This window comes from Orcinus orca, chromosome 17, assembly GCF_937001465.1.
Source record: "Orcinus orca chromosome 17, mOrcOrc1.1, whole genome shotgun sequence".
In the NCBI taxonomy this organism is placed as follows: Eukaryota; Metazoa; Chordata; class Mammalia; order Artiodactyla; family Delphinidae; genus Orcinus; species Orcinus orca.
In genome coordinates, this window is record NC_064575.1 from 80,393,191 (window position 1) to 80,412,831 (window position 19,641).

Sequence of the window (19,641 nt, forward strand, 5' to 3'; positions counted from 1 at the left end):
AGTCATTTGCTGCAAACGAATAAATCCTGAGAAGGTTGAGGGTGAAACCTGCATTCCCCCGATGCCTCAGTCTACCATCCTCCAGTGACCAGGCTCAGGCAAGCACCAACTCCTCCCTCCCCCAGTCACCCTCCAGCCTCTGGTGAAGTTCATCAGTGCCGACATCTCCCCTGATCTCGCCTTCTTAAAGTGCACTTGGCACACTTACAGCCTCCCATGGACGATATGGGGTCCCCCCGGCACACAATCCACTTTCCCCTCCTGCTTCCTGCTGGAGCCGTGTGTGTGACAGGAGAAACCCAGATCAGTCTTACCACCATGAGCTCCTTCTGCCACAACTGGAACATCCTTGGCTCTCAGAAACTATGTCGGAAGGCAGAGAAATGGAATGAATAAATGTCTCCATTTGCTACTGTCAGCAGATAAACATTAACAGGAACATTTAGGGGAGGGTGGCCCCTGTTTAGAAATGTATAGGGGCATCTCTGCAAGGGTTCCCAAGTTAAGGTTTAGCACAGAATGTTGGAGTTAAAATGACTTTAAAGGTCTTTGAATCAAACCTCCTTATTTTACAGATGGGTAAACTGAGGTCCAGAGATGCTAAGCCTGTTGTTCACCAGGCAACCAGGATGGTGAGGGCACGCAAACCATATTTTCCAAGTGACTTTAAAGAAGCTGGAAATGTTTAGTGTTCTTTCCCTGGGAGAAGACAGCATTCAGTGGGGACACACGTGTTGATCTTTAAATATCCAAAAGGTGATCCAATGAAGAAGAGCTTCTTAAGAAAACAAAGTGTCCAAAGATGAAACAGTTGCCCCCTAGATGCCCTAGATGCAGTGAGTGCTCTAACCCTGGAGGTGCCCAACCACAAACTGAGAAATAACTTATAGAAAGAGGAGAAGCATCAAAATGGGAGCAGGGAAAATGGCTAAAATGATAAGGGCAGGAAATACCAGTGCAGAGAGTGTATGGGGCAAGTGGAGCTCCGGACACTGCTCACGGGAGAGGTAACGGCACAACCACTTTGGAAAGCTGATGGACGGTTTCTGATAAGGTTAAACTCACCTCTGCCCTATGATCTAACAAATTCACTCCCAGGAACAGACACAACACAAGTGCACACGCATGTTTCACCAAAAGACATTTAGGAGATGTTCTTAGCACATTACTCTTAATAGCCCCAACTCGGAAACTACACAACTGCTCATTAACAGTGAAATGAATAAATAAATGTTAGTATATTCACACAATGGAATACTATATAGAAGTCCCAGAGCTTTCTCTATAAAGGGCCAGATAGTATCTCCAGCTTTGTGGACCTTATGGTCTTCTCAGCTTTTGTCTCTGTAGTGCAGTGCAGAATGCAGCCATAGACATGTACAGAACTTAATTGGCATGGCTATGTTTAAAAAAACAAAAACAAAAAACAAAAAACCCCGCAACTTTATTTATGAAAACAGATGGAAGGTGGAATTTGGGCTGCCAGCCGTAGAATGCCAACCCTACAATACAGTAATAAAAGTGGACAATCTACAGCCACACCCAACAATATGGATGAATCTCACAAACAGTGTTGAGCAAAAGAAACCAGACCCAAGAGCACGTACTGCAGGATTCCATTTATATAAGGTACAAACACAGGCAGAGCTACAACTGAGGGTGCTGGAGGTCAGGATGGTAGTCATGCTCTTGCAGGGTGAGCGACCAGAAGGGGGAGCGAGAAGGTTCTGGGGATGCTATTTCCCATCTGGGCCCTGAGTATACAGTGTGTTCAGTTTTTGAAAATTCATCAAGGTGCAGAGTTATGATATGTATATTTTCCTTCTTTCTTTTCTCTTTTTCTTTTTGTGACGCCGCACAGCTTGTGGGATCTCAGTTCCCTGACCAGGGATTGAACCTGGGCCACGGCAGTGAAGGCATCAAATCTCAACCACTAGACCACCAGAGAACTCCCTGATATGTGTACTTTCTGAGTGTATATAAAAAGATGTTCCATTAAAAAAAGGTTTTCCACGAATTAGAAAAGATACATGTTAAAAAAAAAAAGACACATGCACCCTAATGTTCATAGAAGCATTATTTACAATTGCCAAGATATGGAAGCAACCTAAGTGTCCATCAACAGATGAATGGGTACTTCCCTGGTGGCACAGTGGATAAGAATCCACCTGCCAATGCAGGGGACATGGGTTCAATGCCTGGTCTGGGAAGATCCCACATGCCGCGGAGCAGCTAAGCCTGCGCGCCACAACTACTGAAGCCCAAGTGCCTAGAGCCCGTGCTCTGCAACAAGAGAAGCCACCTCAATGAGAAGCCCATGCACCACAATGAAGAGTAGCCCCCGCTCGCCACAACTAGAGAAAGCCTGCAAGCAGCAACGAAGACCCAATGCAGCCAAAAATAAATTTAAAAATAAAAATAAATAAATAAATGGATGCATGTAGTTAAAAAAAGAAAAACAGATGAATGAATAAAGAAGATGTGGTGTATATATACAATGGAATATTACTCAGCCATTAAAAAGAATGAAATAATGCCAGTTTCAGCAACATGGGTAGAGCTAGAGATCGTCATATGGAGTTAAGTCAGTCAGACAGAGAAAGACAAATATCACTTATATGCAGAATCTAAAAAAAAAATTGATACAAATGAATATATTTACAAAACGGAAACAGACTCATAGACTTAAAGAATGAACTTATAGTTACAGGGGTGGGGGGAAGGGTGGGGGGGAGGGATAGATTGGGAGTGTGGGATTGACATGTGCACACTGCTGTATTTAAAATGGATAACCAACCAGGACCTACTGTATAGCACAGGGAACTCTGCTCAGTATTATGTAACAACCTAAATGGGAAAAGAATTTGAAAAAGAATAGATACATGTATATGTATAACTGAATCACTTTGCTGCACACCTGAAATTAACAAAACATTGTTAACCAACTATACTCCAATAGAAAATAAAAAGTTTAAAAAGATGTGAGGGCTTCCCTGGTGGCGCAGTGGTTGAGAGTCCGCCTGCCGATGCAGGGGACACGGGTTCGTGCCCCAGTCCGGGAAGATCCCACATGCCGCGGAGCGGCTGGGCCCGTGAGCCATGGCCGCTGGGCCTGCGCATCCGGAGCCTGTGCTCCGCAACGGGAGAGGCCACAACAGTGAGAGGCCCGCGTACCGCTAAAAAAAAAAAAGATGTGAGATATATTTTTTATATATATATATATATATATATATATACACATACACATACATACATACACACAACAGAATACTACTCAGCCATAAAAAAGAATGAAATTTTGCCATTTGCAGCAACATAGATGGACTTGGGCATTGTGCTAAGTGAAATAAGTCAGAGAAAGACAAGTACTGTGTGACGTCACTTACATGTGGAATCTAAAAAATACAGCAAACTAGTGAATATAACAAAAAAGAAGCTGACTCCCAGATATAGAGAACTAGTGGTTACCAATGGGGAGAGGGAAGGGGGCAGGGGCAATATAGGGGTAGGGGAGTAAGAGGTACAAACTATTGATGTTAGGCATAAAATACGCTACAAGGATATATTGTACAACATGGGGGATATAGCCAATATTTTACAATAATTATAAATGGAGGATAACCTTTAAAAATTGTGAATCACTATACTGTACACCTATAACATATAATATTGTACAGCAACTATACTTCAATTTTTAAAAAGCGTTTTCAATTTTTAAAAAGTTAAAAAATAAATAGGAGCAGGGCAGCTGCTGGCTTGTGGTCTCCGATTTGTGACTAATTCCTAGACACAAAGTTGGATGATAACAAAGCTGGAACTAAGACCCAGGTCTCTAGCTCCCCGTAAGGAGCAGACAAGGAACTGACGCTCAGTGAACATTTCTGTGTGTAAGCCACATGCAGCATTCAATCTTCTTAATAGCTCTCAGAGAAGGCATTATTGTGCTCATTTTTGCAGATGAGAAAACTGAGGCCCAGAGTGGGTATGGATTTAGCTAGTTAGCGGCAGCAGAAATGTCATCTGAGCCCAGGACTGTCTGATTCCAGACCCATGTTCTTAAGCTGCTCCACAAGTTTTAAATGCAAACAAACATGGTTCTTCTTATATGAATGTTGCATGAGCATAAAAACAAGCTGTGAACCTCATGTTAAAAAATATTATCCAGGTATCACTGGCTTTGGCTGCCGGCAGCCAGGGCTGCTAAATCTTATTGGGGGATGGCTCTGCCGGATGCTTCTGGGTAAACCCTGGCCACGGACACAGCCGGGAGGGAGAACATAGGGCCTCCACGGGCATTTTCACTGTGCTCTCTCTCTCTGAATCAAGTGGGGTGGGTGGGAGTGGGGGAGAAAGAGGATGGAGTGAGAACCAGGTGGGATTCTGGGTGAGGCAGGCACACTGAAGGTGGAGGGGCTCATCCCAAGCTGAGCGAGCTTGAACCAGAAAGCAGAAGCAAAACTGGAAACTGGAAGCCATGCTTCCTTCAGGAACCATTTCTCCCTCACATTTGCCTCCATTTCTGAGATGACCCTCTCCCTCTCCCCCATCCCCCACCTCCAATACCCGTTGTAAAAAGCGAGAGAAACGTACCTCCTCATCCAACCAAGAGAGGTGTAGGATGAAGGTCTACCTTTCAGTATTTTGTGACTATTTCAATTTATTTTCAGTAGTTAAAAATCGGGAGTTACGTGGAGGAAACTTAAATGCATATTTCCAAAGTGAAAGAGGCCTGTCTGAACAGGCTACATACTGTACAGTTCCAAAGATATGAACATTCTGGAAAAGAACAGAGACAGTGAAAAGATCAGTGGTGGCCAGGGGTTGCTGGGAGGGTAAGTGAAGAGGGATGAATAGGTGGAGCACAGAAAAGTTTTAGGGCAACGAAATGACTCTGGTTGATACTGTGTTGGCAGATACATGCCATTATACATTTGTCAAATCCATAGAATGTACAACGCAAAGAATGAATGTAAACTATGGCCTTTAGTTAGTAATGATGTATCAATATTGGTTCATCAATTGTAACCGATGTACCACACTAAGGCAAGATGCTAATAATAGGAGAAACTGGAATGGGTCTGGGGGAGGGAGTATATGGGAACTCCCTGTACTTTCCATGCATTTTTTCTGTAACCTAAAGCTTCTCTAAAAAATAGTCTATTAATTTTTTTTTTTAAAGTCAGGTGAGTTCATGGGAAAATCTGGATTTCTGGCTTCAATGGAAAAATCTGGTCTGTGAACACAGAGCCGGCTGCATTCCTCGGTCTGCCAGAGTCTAGCAACAATCAATCCCGTGGAGGAAGCACAGCTTTTCCTCTGGGGTTCCCTCTATTAGGACACCCCAATTTTGTCAAAGCCAAAACAAGCCAGTGTCACTCTTTTATGTTGTCCATCTGGACTTTGGGGTCATTGGAGTTTGGGATGCCAAGACTAAGACCAGTAATTTAGTGCACTAGGTTTCAAACTGGCTTCCTCAGAGACCTTCCTGCCTCCAGGGGTACTGGGTTCGGGGAGGAGAGGGGGAAGTGTGCGGGCTCTGGCCCCCTCACTGCTGCTTCTCCTTCATCTGCTGGACCTGTTGGACTTACTGTATAGGATGTACTCCAAAAAAGTGGTCTGTGGCTAAACATACGTGCAAACACTGGGCTAACCCGATGCCTAGGGTTTTGAGGCTCCAAATGGCAGTGGCCGCTGAAGGTGATTGCTCAGGGGGGAGGGGGTGTTACGTCTCTTGTCTCTCTTAAGTTCCCTCTGTCAGACCCCTCAATTTCCATTTATGTCTTGTCACTAACAGTTCATCATGGTGTCACCCATTTCTGATGTGACTGGTTTTGAGGGCTGTTTCCTGCTGATGGAAACTCCCTTCCCGTCTGTGCAGGACTGCCTCGTTTCCTGCACCAGCTTCGTCCTCCTGCCACACCGCTCCTCCCAGACCCTCTCAATTCAGGGTTAAGGCCCAGAGATTTTATTAAAAGAAAATGAAAGCATGTAGGCCTGATAAACATTAGGTCTGTGAGATGCACTAGGAAAATGAGACCTCTGCACGAAAACGAACTTCCAGTGTGCTCGCTCTTGGGAAGTCCCTGGCGGTCCAGTGGTTACGACATGGTACTTTTACTGCAGGGGGTCCGGGTTCGATTCCCTGGTCAGGGAACTAAGATCCCACAAGCCACGGTGCAGCCAAATAAAACAAAACAAAACCAAGCGCTTGCTCTTGTTACAGAGCGTGGGGAAGGCAGATGGAGTCCCACAGCACCTTCCTGCTCCAGGAGGCCCTTCGGGGACTCTGCTGTAAGCGGCTCTTGGGGTCCAGGCTCCAGGTTCAGAGCCTCTGGCCTGCCAGGTGCACCGTCTGTGTCCCCTTTGAGCTGCTCACGTATCACACTGCTCCCTCCGCTTCAGGCTGCTCTTATATACCCTTGTGACTTGTCTTTACTTTTAGGAAAGAAGTTTTCATGAACTTGCTGCCTCTCCAGTGTGTCTGTCTCCTACACGTGTCCTGTATCATACTGCTTTCTTTTCATAGGTTGACCATATATATATCACTCAGTCATAGCATCCCCAAAACTTTTCTTTTTCTTTTTTGGCCACGCTGCCGGGTTTGCAGGATCTTATCTCCCCGACCAGGGATCGAACCCAGGCCCCAGCAGTGGAAACTCAGAGTCCCAACCGCTGGACCGCCAGGGAAGTCCGACCAGAAATGTTTATAAAGTAACTGTTAGGCGCCAGACGCTTGGAAGAAGCTGGTCTTTGTCCTCAGGAAGCTCATCCTCTTGATGGAGAAGACAATCATGTGAAAAAATAACTGCTGTAGGAGGCCCACACTTACCGCGTAGTAAGCACAGGAAGGAGAGGGGTGGGTGTGGGGCAAGCAGAGCGCAGGAGGGAGCAGCTAAACCCAACCCCAGAACTAGGGCAACAGCTCAGAGGTGAAACCTGAGCCAGTCTCGAAGAGCAAGTGGGTACTTGACCGGAGGGGCGGGGCATCGCCCACAGAGGGCATGCCTGGGCAAAGGTGTAAAGAACATCACCATGTGTTTCAGGAAAGGCTGGTGCCTCTGTGGGCCAGCATGCAGCGACTGCCTGGGCAGAGAGACGTTTTGCATCCGAGGAAGAGCTGAGCTGGGGCAGCTGCTTAGTCCGAGGGCATTAGGGATGGTGGGAGGGAAGCCGAAACTTAATCCCCTTATCAGATCAGCACAGCCCGGTCCTGCCTCTGCTCTGTCCTTCTCACCGTGTCAGCGGCTTGCCACAGGGGCGGTGAGCCACACCTGCCGCTTGTCCTTGTGCTGGAGCGAGCTGGGAGAAGTCGAGTCACGTGGGTACGAGTGTGTGCTTGTCACCTGTTCCTCCTCTATGATTTATTAGGGTCAGCTGTCCAATTTGTGCTTCTCCATATATCAACTTCATCGTCATCTTCCAATGTCCGGACTGGAAAACAGGAGTTTTTATCTGGGTCCATGGCTTTGGGGGAATGTATCAACATCCTGAAATTATGTACAAGATTGTGTTAGCATGGGCATTTTTCCCAGGGAAAGGCTCCCAAGCTTTTATCAGAGCGTTAAATGAGACCCTTTTTTCTGAGGCCCTTTTCATTGGAGGAAAAGGCAAACAAAACCTCCCAAGAGCCGTGGATGCTTTTTCCCAAGAACATAAGTACAGGAGGAGCAGCGCTGAGATCAGCACTGAAGTTGGACAGTGGGCGTAGCTGATCCTAAGTCCAATCAAATAAATACGTACTTCAAAAACCACTTTGCTTACTAAAATTCAAAATAAAACGTGATCTTTGACAATGCTGGACTATCTAGTGTAACCATTATAATAGCAGTTCTAATTGGCCTTTTCGTATGTATTTTGTGTGTGTTTTCATATTTTATTACCTTTTTACTTATTAAGGGATTTCCTCTCATACCTAATCTGCAAATGAAACACTGAGGGAGCAGAGCAACCTGAGGGCGTGGGGTTTTGTTTGTTCGTTGGCTATAAAATAAGATCAATAAATCCCTCATGAGGGCTGTGATAGAGATTAAGTGCATACAACCATGACATGTCATGCCATTACTGGTAAAGTAAAGCTGACCTCATGATCCCAAGAGGGTGAAACATGATTTTCACTGGTTCCGGGGTTGCACGAGATAGGAGTCAGAGTTTTTAAAAAGTAAAAGTAGCGACAACAGAAATGTCAGATGATACCGAGTGCCGACTGCAAGCCCATCCCTGATTCATGCACTTTACAGCCAGCTCAGGAGGCAAGGCATCGGGTCCAAGGAGGTGGGCAGAGACAGATAAGGCCCGGCCTCCAGGCTTAGTCGGAAACCGAGAGACTCAGGCAGCTGAGAAGCAGACTGAGAAGCAGGGACCAGGGCTCAGCTGACCCCAGATGTTAGAACTGACATTCATTAACAGCGCCATGAGGGTGAGAGTGAAGACCATGGCCACAGAACCCCAGTTATTAGAATGGGAACGTGGTACGTAGGGAGAGAAGAACGGATGCGGGTTGAGAATTTAAAATGATCACACCCCGGCCACCTACTGCAGGTGGCCTTGCTGGTATGTTCTTTCCAGCACTGGGTCCATTTTCATGAATTATACACTGACGCTCATGACCACTATCCATGTGCAAAGGCAGACATATTCACACATCAGAAGGTTTGGGGATCACAAACAAACATTTCAGGGCAGGACATGGGGGTCCTGCCTGCTGTATGAGAGTTCAGTTTCAACAGTCGATACCTTTGTTTTACAAACTTTGCTGCAAGTGGACTCGAGTGATTATTTGAGAGTGATGGCTTTTCCACTGCTCCATAGAGCTGGATTGGCCTGGGCTGGCCTCCAGGTCCCCTGAAACCCTCCAACATCAGCAGTTCTGCCCACATTGACCTCTATACTGAGGCTCCCTGTAAGATATCACTTGGAAAAAAAAAAAAAAGGTTTTGCTGTTAGAACAACTTTTTTTTTTAATTTGAAAACATAGTTCTAGGGCTTCCCTGGTGACACAGTGGTTAAGAATCCGCCTGCCAATGCAGGGGACACGGGTTTGAGCCCTGGTCCAGGAAGATCCCACATGCCGTGGAGCAACTAAGCCCATGCACCACAACTACTGAGCCTGCGCTCTAGAGCCCACGAGCCACAACTACTGAAGCCTGCACGCCTAGAGCCCGTGCTCTGCAACAAGAGAAGCCGCCGCAATGAGAAGCCTGCGGACCGCAACGAAGAGTAGCCCCCGCTCGCCGCAACTAGAGAAAACCCACGCTCAGCAACGAAGACCCAATGCAGCCAAAAATAAATTAATTAATTAATTTTAAAAAAACCCACCTTTTAAAAATATATAAATAAGTAAATAAATAAAATAAAAACACAGTTCTATTGATCTTTCCATAATATTATTCTGTGAAGATCAGTGGAACGGGGCACTGAAAGCAATGACACTCATAGTAAGCCGGTCAAAAGCAGCGGCTTGTTAAGCCCAATAGGGACAACTCTTCAGACTTAAGCCAGGGCTCTGTGTGTTCAGTCTTCGGGGATCAACAAAGTTAAACAGATACAAAATGCTGGGGCGCGGGAGGTGTCAAAGACTGTGTCTACAAAGCAATGAGTCCTTAAGGAATGGCTCCCTTTCTGACACGTGGTTTTTAGTGCTCATCATCTAGGTTCTTTACGCACATGCAAGTTGGGGCTGCCCAGCTGCGGCAGGCGTGGAGGTGGGGTAAATCTGAGCAGGATAGTGAGGGGCTGAGGCTGATTAATTCATTTTAGTTTCCAGTCAGAATGGGTCTGGGGTCGGACATACGTACCGAGGGTGATGGGTGGTGGATACAGGAGGGGTCTGACACTGCTGCACCCAGAGCCCCCATCTCTCAACTCCTAGGCTAGTAATTGCCTACAACAGCAGTGAGTTTCCTGCCTGCTTACTTTGTATGTATTTATTTTATTATTATTTTTTTCATTTTTTTGGTCACGCCACGCGGCGTGTGGAATCTTAGATCCCCAACCAGGGATCGAACCCGCACCCGCTGCATTGGAAGTGCCGAGTCTTAACCACTGGACGGGACCGCCAGGGAAGTCCCCAGCCTGCTTACTTGGTATCCCACCAATTATTCAAGCAAAGAATGCAGTTCCCTCAGGATAAAAGAGCAAAACAAAACAAAACAACACACACACACACACACACAACCATTTTTGGGCAAGGAAATCGCTCTGCATTGTGTTGCTGTTCAGGTCTCTTGGTAGAACTGTTATGGTAAACACCTGGCGCCCCACTTCATTGATTCCCATGACAGACCGAGGCCGAGCCTCACCTTGTCATGATCTTCGTTCCTCCAGCCTAGTGTTGCTTGCATCTCAGTTTCCTATCAACACAGAGAACTAAATAATTTCATGAGCATCAACAAAGAAAACAAACAGGTAGGACTCAAATTTCCCTAAATGACTCCATCCAGCCTTCCTCCCCAAGGTCCCCACGCTGTTGAAATCAGGCAGCTCTAAATCCAAATGCTGAGCTGTCATCCTCAAAAGCTGTTTGGCCTTAGGCAAGCCCAAACCTTCTGAGTTTCTGTCTCCTTATCTATAAAATGAGATTAATAATGGTTATCTTGGGAGGAGCTGGTGAGGATTAGCTGTTAATTTGATCATTAATCCATTCACGCAATCCAAATATTTGAACACCAGCTCTGAGCTGGAGATGAAGTGCTGAGCAAAACCAGACATTGTCCCTTCTTCTCAGGGAATTTAGACTCTAAAAGGGGAAGCTGTCCTGCCCACAGATGATGCCAATAAATAGTGTCCACTTTCAAGCTGGAATAATTGCCAAGAGGAAAGTAGCACAGTTTCCAGGTGAGGGAGTGTAAGAGGGCTCACTCAGGTGTGGAGGGTGAAGGCGGCAAGGGTGCAGAGCAAGAAGTCTTCCCTCAGGGGGCTTCCCTGGTGGCGCAGTGGTTGAGAGTCCGCCTGCCGATGCAGGGGACACGGGTTCGTGCCCCGGTCCAGGAGGATCCCACATGCCGCGGAGCCACTGGACCCGTGAGCCATGGCCGCTGAGCCTGCGCATCCAGAGCCTGTGCTCCGCAATGGGAGAGGCCGCAACAGTGAGAGGCCCGCGTACCGCAAAAAAAAAAAAAAAAGAAGTCTTCCCTCAGGAAGACACCAGAGCTGATCAATGGGAAGGGTTACAGGTAATTAGGCAGAAGCAAGGGAACTGCTTTCCAGGCAGAGGGAACAGCATGTGCAAAGTCCCCAGGATGGGGACAGCAAGACATTGGTTGAGGAATTCCCAGAAGCCAGTGTGGCAGGAGAGCAGAGCGATGGAGAGAGTGGTAGGGCCAGGCACAGGGCCTGCACTCAAAAGCAAGCTTCACAAGTCCTTCCAGGGTCAGAAAGAGAAAACCAAATATCGTATATTAACGCACAGATGTCGAACCTAGAAAAATGGTACAGATGAACCAGTTTGCAGGGCAGAAATAGAGACACAGATGTAGAGAACAAATGTAGGGACACCAAGGGGGGAAAGTGGCAGCAGGGGGGTGGTGGTGGGATGAATCGGGAGATTGGGATTGACATGTATACACTGATATGTATAAAATAGATAACTAAAAAGAACCTGCTGTATAAAAAAATAAACAAAATAAAATTCAAAACAAAACAAAACAAAACAAAGAAGTCCTTGCAGGAAAAAAGTCAACAGGCACAGCTGAGCCTGCTAAGAGTCACCGAAATCAAAAACACCTTCAGGAGATACAGGGTGGGTATGACTCCAGCGGACAGTTCCCGGTGAGCTTGAGGGAGATAGAGCTGAAGCCACTCTCCTTCCCTTCCTTTTATATTGTGAAGTCCATTGGGGGCCATCCTGAACGGCCTCAAGATGGACAACTCCAAAGACCCTGGCCGGGTTTGCAACCTGTAAATATCTATCAAGAATATTCTTTTTACCCGAAAACTGGGTTCGCCTCTTGGTGGGTGTCGAGCCAAAAGACACAACCAAGCCAAAGAGTAGGAGAAGGAAGGATTTATTACTTGCAGCAAGTGAGGACAATATCGGGGGAACTTTCCCAAAGCACTGTCTCTCCAAACAGCTGTATTGGGGAAGTTTTAAGCTTCATGCATGTTCATGTACATGCATGTTCATGAAGGAGCTTGGGCTGTCAACAGAGTCAGAGCTTTAGTTGACTAAACTCAGGAGGGTCAGAAAAGGTCAACATCATCACCTCTTAGGTTCCAGTTGATCTGGGGTTAGGCGCTTCAGGCTAATCTTTACCATACCATTGAAACAGATTTGGAGTCTTCACAACTGATACATTATCTTTTTTTTTTTTTTTTTTTGCATTACGCGGGCCTCTCACTGCTGTGGCCTCTCCCGTTGCGGAGCAGACTCCGGACGCGCGCAGGCTCAGCGGCCATGGCTCACGGGCCCAGCCGCTCCGCGGCATGTGGGATCTTCCCGGACCGGGGCACGAACCCGCGTCCCCTGCATCGGCAGGCAGACTCTCAACCACTGCGCCACCAGGGAAGCCCCCCCCATCCCCGCCCCGGATAGATTATCTTTGCTGTTGTTACTTCTCTTGCCTGGTAACAGTTTGTTCCTGCATTCTTTTGTTCCCTTAAGATCACGAATTACTGAGACCTGTTCCAGGGCAAGCACTGTGGCCAGGCTTAGATCACAAAATGGCTTAGGTGAAAAACGGCTTCTCTTCTGTCAAGAAAGCCATGCCTGCTTCCAAAAAAAAAAAAAGGTATCAAGTATGTACAGATTGGGAGTCAAAAGTGTGTGTAGGTGTGTGCATGTTAGGGTAGCATGGGGGTAAGGAATGGAGATGAAAATTCTAGGTAGCTGTAATCAGACAAAGAAGAACCAGGATTTGGAATTGGGAGATCTGAGTCTGCCACTGGTTAGCTACATAACCTTGTGCAGGTCACAGCACTGTCAGAGCCTCGGTCTCTTCATCTATAAAATGAGGATAAGAGCAATCCCACCCTGGGGTGTTGTGGGGTCAGAGTTATGCATTCCTCATCTTCTGGGTACTAAAGACCACACCCTACGATGAGGTTCAGAGATCGAGGGAACAGCCTCTGCCTTAGAGGAGCTCACAGTCTAGGTCCTAGACTTTATGAAAGAAACAAGGAAATAGATAATTCCAAACAATGCGATGGGCACGGAGCAAAAGGAAAACGCAGGCATTGTGGCACTGTACCTGGAGGCTGCACGCGCAGCACAGGCTGCTGACTCCGTCCTTGTCCAGCTGTTCCAGCCTGAGCTCCCTGCCTGTTCTTGCCTGGAAGCTCTCTGCACACTAGAGCCTGTGGGCAGGAAGTGAGGAAGGATTACCACCAGCAGCTCTCGACCTGTGCATGGCAGCTCTGCATTAACACCAAACCCTGTGCCCTGAGTGGACTGACTGCGAGGTGAGTGTCCCCCGATTTCTCAGAACTTCCCCGAGCAGGACCAAGGCCAGTTGCCCCCATGATGACTTGCTTTTCATGCCCCCTCTTAGTGACTCCTTCCCTGCCTCATTTCATTTTCCCAATCTTTTAACAATTCTTTCTGGGGTCATTACCTAGTAATCTCCTAGCACTCAAATCCTTGTCTGGGGGCCTGTTTCCCTGGAAACCCACTGGAAGGGGGGTGAGACAGAGTCTCTGGAATGAAGGCTCTGACCTGAGCTCGCTGGGCTCTGAAGGTAAATACGGTTGACCACCCCTAACCCCCAGGGCACGGGTAAGGCATCCAAATTAGCATCACTATTAAAAGAAGAAATTGACCAAAGCCAGGTCCTTGAACCAAGGCATGTCCATGAACAACGTGTTACGGGTCCAATGACAGGAAGTGAGTCTACACCAAGAAATTAAACAAAACAAACCTTTATACAGATAGTTTGAGAAGCCCAAGCTTCGAATGCCCCGTTCCCTTCTTAGCCATGTCTTTTTGTTTGTTTCTTGTGTCCACAAGCTAAACAACGGTACTTTGTCCCAAGTCTTTCCCAGGATAGGTCAACGCAGAGAAAAAATAAAGCACAAGGGCGCCTTGCATGGAATTTAGCCTCAGGCCTCCGGAACCATGGGATGCTCTGGCCTTAGGAAGGACCCTCTCCGGCCCCCAGCTTTCCAAGGGCTCCAGCTCACGTGCTACCCCTCAGGAGGGCTGGGAGCCGCATCAGCACAGCCTGTTAATCACCCCTTGGCAGAGCCAAGCAAGCAGCTCTGGGAAGCCAATTAGTGGAACAATGTCTGGAAGACTGAGAACCAAATAACATCAGAGGCAAGGGTTGATGGCACTTTATCTACCAGAGCCAACCTGTTAGCATGGCTTTGAAGATGTTTCTAAGAACAGGGTGGAAAATTATTAACCTCGAATTGCAACCTTTCTCCACCCCTCTCCAACTACAGTATCCAACGCAGCCGGGGCCTTACACACAGTAGGTGCTCTGGAAAGTTTATAAATACGTAAGAGAAAAATATGTTGTTTCTATTTTTTTTCTTTTGATTTCCATCTTAGTTGAAGACCTTCTCTCCGATACAAAGAAGCAAATTTCAGATATGTAGTTGGATGAGTGGGTCAGCACCTTATTTCATTCAAGTTGCAGCCCAGTTTTTTTTTTTTTTTTTGACGAATTAAAAACAACTGTACTGTCTTACAAATCAAGTCTTCACAAGAACAGAAATGTGGCTCTAGAAACAATTTAGAGCCCACCTCTCCCTTTACCAATCCCAAATTCTCCCCCATCGTCTCAAAAGGCTTGCAGATATTGTAAAAGACCTGGGCTTAGGGAACAAAAGTCCTTCTTGGTGGGAGGCTTCTCCATCTATATTGACTCCTTCCCATCAGAATTCAAACCAATTCTTGCTCCCCCCACAGTCCCTCACTGTCCTCCTCCTCCTGTCTCTCCCCACCCTGCACAAAGTTCTTTTTTTAAAAATTTTTTTTAAAGATTTAATTTTATTTATTTTTGGCTGCATTGGGTCTTCGTTGCTGCACACGGGCTTTCTCTAGTTGCGGCGAGTGGGGGCTACTCTTTGTGTTGCGGTGCACGGGCTATTCTCATTGCGGTGGCTTCTCTTGTTGTGGAGCACGGGCTCTAGGCACGTGGGCTTCAGTAGTTGTGGCACACGGGCTTAGTTGCTCCGCTGCATGTGGGATCTTCCTGGACCGGGACTCAAACCCATGTCCCCTGCATCGGCAGGCGGATTCTTATCCACTGCGCCACCAGGGAAGCCCCAGACAAAGTTCTTGAAAGAATGATGCTCCATCCTTACCCCGTACTGTATTTACCCGTCACATCACCTCGCTCTGGCTCCTGCCCCAATACTCCTCTGAAAGTGCTCTGGCCAAGATCTCTGACAACCTCGTCAACCTTAGGTTGAGTAAAGCCCTTCTCAGGTCTGCACCGTACCTGCCTCTCCGCCGTGTTTAGTTCTTCTGATCCTCCCTTTTTCTCTCCTCTCTTCCTTGGCTCTCGTGACATCACACCCTCCCCATTGCCTTCCTGCCCCTGCACGGCTCCACTTCAGTTGGCTTTGCCAGCCTGCTCTTTTCTGGCTGTTTCTTAAATGTAAGCGTAGGTGTTTTCCAGGATTCTTCCCCACATCTTCTGTTCTCACCATTCACAATCTTTCTGGCAATGGAGACATCCACTGCAGATTCATTACCATCCATATGCAGGTGCCTCCTAAAGCCATATTCAGTCTGGACCTCTCTTCTTAGCTCTGGACCCAGAAGCTTCCAGATCTAGACTGGTAGGGAGGTACGTGGGTCTAGACCTCAGAGCCTGCTTCTCCTCCTTGGCCTCGGCAGGGTAGTGAAGATAATAGAACCCACTTATCTACTTCTTTCTACTCACCAAGCACCTGGGGAGCTGTATCTCCACGAGGCCCTGCCAAAATTTACACTTCCCTTCCCTTCTGAGCAAAGAAGGACACTGATTTTTTTACTGCAATGCCACAGAAAATGCAGGCTCTCAAGAGAAAATGACACGGATGGCCAAATGGGTTTCTCACTCCTGCACACACTTTGCATTGCATGTAGTTATTGCAAAACATATTACCGCACATTTAGAGACTTAAAGCTGTACACATCTATTATCTCACACTTTCTGTGGGTCAGAAGTCTGGACACGGGTTAACTGGGTTCTCTGGTCAGGGTCTCACCAGACTAGCATCAAGGTGTCATCTGGGCTGGGGTCCCACCTGAGGTTCGGGGTCTTACACTAAGCTCACTGGTTGTTGACAGGAGTCATCCCCTTGTGATTGTGTGGTTGAGACCCCCATTTTCTTGCTGGCTGTTGGCTGGGGCCCACTCTCAGCTCCTTGTCATGTTGCTCCCTCTCTAGGCCGGCTCATGTGGCAGACTAATTCTTCAAAGCCAGCAGGAGAATCTTTTGTACTTTAAATCTCTTCCTTATGAAGTGCCAGGTCCCTTTAAAGGGTTCACCTGATATGGTCAGACTCACTCAGGATAAACTTCCTTTGGAGTAACTCAAAGACAGCTGGTTTGGGACCTTCATTGTATCCACCAAACCTCTTTCTCATTTTACCTAATAACCAAAATGAAACCCATCCTATTCACACTCCAGGGAAGGGGACTCTGCAAGGATTTACCCCAGGGGTCAAGAGTCTTGAGCCACTTTGGGATTCTGCCTAGCACATCTCCCTATTTTAATTACTCCATGACATGCAATACCAAGTCATGTCCGGGTGTCACCTGCATTGCTCTTGTACTGTGCTGCGAGGGGTTGTGCAATGTGCCAAGCTTGCCTGGCTATGGAGATGGATGAAGAAAGATTCTGCCCTGAGTCTACAGCTGAGCAAATATTCCAGCAAGGAGAGGGTCGAGGTAAGTGTGAAAGATGGCTTTGAATCTATTACTGTCTCAGAACAGAAATGGCAAAAATGGGGGCTGATGATAACATGAAATCACAACTTTTTTGCCTAATTTGGATAGTAAAAGTGCCAAGTACTCCCAATTTTTATAGAAAAATTCACCATAGGCAAATGTGCTTTCTAGGCAAAGGAGATTTTATCAGGGGATAAAAATCTTTCTGCCTTGCAGGTTTGAGGATCTGAAGTAATTCCACTGAAGTCCACAAGGGTTATCAATAAGAGCATTGTCTTATTTAATCATCAAAAAAGTTCTGTTGAATTATATAGAAAATGGATATACAACAAGGTCCTACTGTATAGCACAGGGACCTATATTCAATATTCGGTGATGAAACATAATGGAAAAGAATATTAAAAAAATAATATATGTATGTATTATATATATATATATAAAAATCACTTTGCTGTGCAACAGAAATTAACACAACATTGTAAATCAACTGCATTTCAATTAAAAAAAAAGTCCCGGGGCTTCCCTGGTGGCACAGTGGTTGAGAGTCCGCCTGCCGATGCAGGGGATGCGGGTTCGTGCCCCGGTCCGGGAAGATCCCACATGCCGCGGAGCTGCTGGGCCCGTGAGCCATGGCCGCTGAGCCAGTGCGTCCGGAGCCTGTGCTCCGCAACGGGAGAGGCCACAACAGTGAGAGGCCCGCGTACCGCAAAAAAAAAAAAAAAAAACGTCCTGTGAGATGAGTATGTTACTATTCCCATTTTATAAATAAGGAAACCAAAGCTCAGAGAGGTTAAGTAACGTGCTCAAAATCACAGAGCTATTAAGTATAGAAAGACAGGATTGATGGCAGGTCTGTATGGTTCCAAAGCCCTTGCCAGTTACCATTCGTGAGGTATTATCCCTCGTTCTTACCTCAGTCCCTGTGCATGTGCTCTTCTGGATCCCTTGTGTCCAATACTTCACAGGGATGCCCCTTCCATGCTGCATTGGCCCAAACTGTAGGAATTCTTTCTTAATTTGAAATCTACCATTCTATGAAATTTCTCTGAATTCTACCCTTTGCAGCACGTGGGAAAAGCAACCAACCAACCAATGAAAAGAACTTCCTCCTTCTGATAGCCATCCAAATATTTAAAGACGGCTCCCAGGTTCCCTCTAAGGTGAAATATTCTCAGGTCTTCTCACATGGCTTGATTTCCAGATCACCCGTAATCCCACTTGTCCTCTGCTCATTTCTTGGCTTATCATTTTCCTCTCAAAATGAGACACTCCAGATTGAAGCGTATTTCTGCTCTAATGAGTCTAGAACACTGTGAGAACATCACCCACTTGATGTGGACACTATGCTTGTATTAATACAGCCTATAATCACGTTAGCTTTGCATGTGGCCACATCACATTGTTGGCTCAAATGCAGACTGCACTTGGCTAAGACTTTGGGTCTTTTCCAACTACACTGATGTCAAGTCAGATTGTCTCAATGCTGACCTTGTGTTGCTGAACTTTTTCTAACCTACTGTTTTTCAACAGTTTCAGTCCTCTTTTGGAACATGTTTAAATCCTTCTACGTGCGAGTCTGCAGTGCAAGGTATAAACTCTTCGTCCAGTTCTGGGTCACATGTACAGTTGATAAGTATGTTTTCTTCCTCTTAATCCAGATATTTATCAAGTGCTATATGGGCAGGCTGAAGCATTGAGTTCTTTGAGGTTGGCAAGACAATTTTAGTAACCTGACAGCTTTTAAAAAACATTAACTGCTTAATGGAACCAGCACCCATGCCTTGTGAACACTGAGATGTGGTATGTCTGTGACATTCTCTTTATCCATGAACCTAGTAACTCTCTTAAAAATGGAAATAAGACTAATGAGAAAAAATTTCCCTAGAAAAACCATGCTGATTTTTAATCATTACTAATGACCACAAACCATCTGCTAACATTCATAGCCTACTGCTTTTAGAGGATCGATGCTATTATAATTTGTTCCTGGAGTATACCTTCTTCACTTTTCTAAAGATCATTACACTGTTTGGAAACCTTGTTTAAGCATTCTTTCTGAAATTTCATTCATGTAAATAATTGGGTTATATGAATATTTTTCCTAATAGATTTTCTAAAAAATTCAACACTTCTCCAAAACACCAAATCAACAAAGTCCTAACAAGGTTTCTGACTACTATTATTTATAACACACATACCTCCAAAAGATAGCTAAGTATACCAAGCTTATGAAATACAGTTATGGAACTTAGAACTGTGAAGAACCAAATCAGGTAAATCACAGCCTCCAGGTCAGCAGGGATGGAATCTAGGCCACTCGTTTTACTTCTTATTTTGAGATAATCTTTTCCGCACTCTTTCTGGGGCCCTGGAATTTCGTGTTTTTAATTCCTTTTTTATCATAATGAGGCATCATCATTATATTAAGCTCTGAGTAAACCAAAGGAAATGTAAATTAGTCTGAAGCATTTCTGGTCTCTGGTGCTGGTTGAAAGCCACTTGGGCTTCAGTTTGGATGAAGTCCAGAATTAATGAAAGGTGGATGACAATGATCAAAGCTTATTTCTGATAATGAATATGCCTGGTGTGTTTGGATAGTTAAATTTGTCCATTTTACTATAATATCATATTTCATTGCATCTTAAAAATATCTGGGATTTGAGGTAGTTTTTAAAGCATTTTGCAGTTTAAAATACATTATGTACACAAAGCACAAAATGTACATATAGAGTTGAATAAATTATTGTAAAGTGAACACCCATGCAATCACCCCTGGGCCAAGAAACAGACTCTTCTGCACCCCAGGAGTGCCCTCTATATTC

General features: G+C 45.9%; 1 protein-coding gene across 7 annotated transcripts in view; it reads right to left on the reverse strand.

Annotated features, from left to right (window-relative positions):
- Positions 1-1,974: 1,974 nt before the first annotated feature.
- LOC117199643 (WAS protein family homolog 6-like) overlaps positions 1,975-19,641 on the reverse strand; it is a 90,192-nt gene continuing 72,525 nt past the window's right edge. For 3 of the 7 annotated variants that reach the window (XR_007472972.1, XR_007472973.1, XR_007472970.1), the window contains 2 exons: positions 13,185-13,290; positions 1,975-10,349 (listed from right to left, as the gene is read on the reverse strand). The gene's annotated coding sequence lies outside the window, so the exon portion shown is untranslated. The remainder of the gene's footprint in view (positions 10,350-13,184; positions 13,291-19,641) is intronic. The other 4 variants (XR_007472971.1, XR_004480914.2, XR_007472974.1 and 1 more) reach the window with 4 other exon arrangements.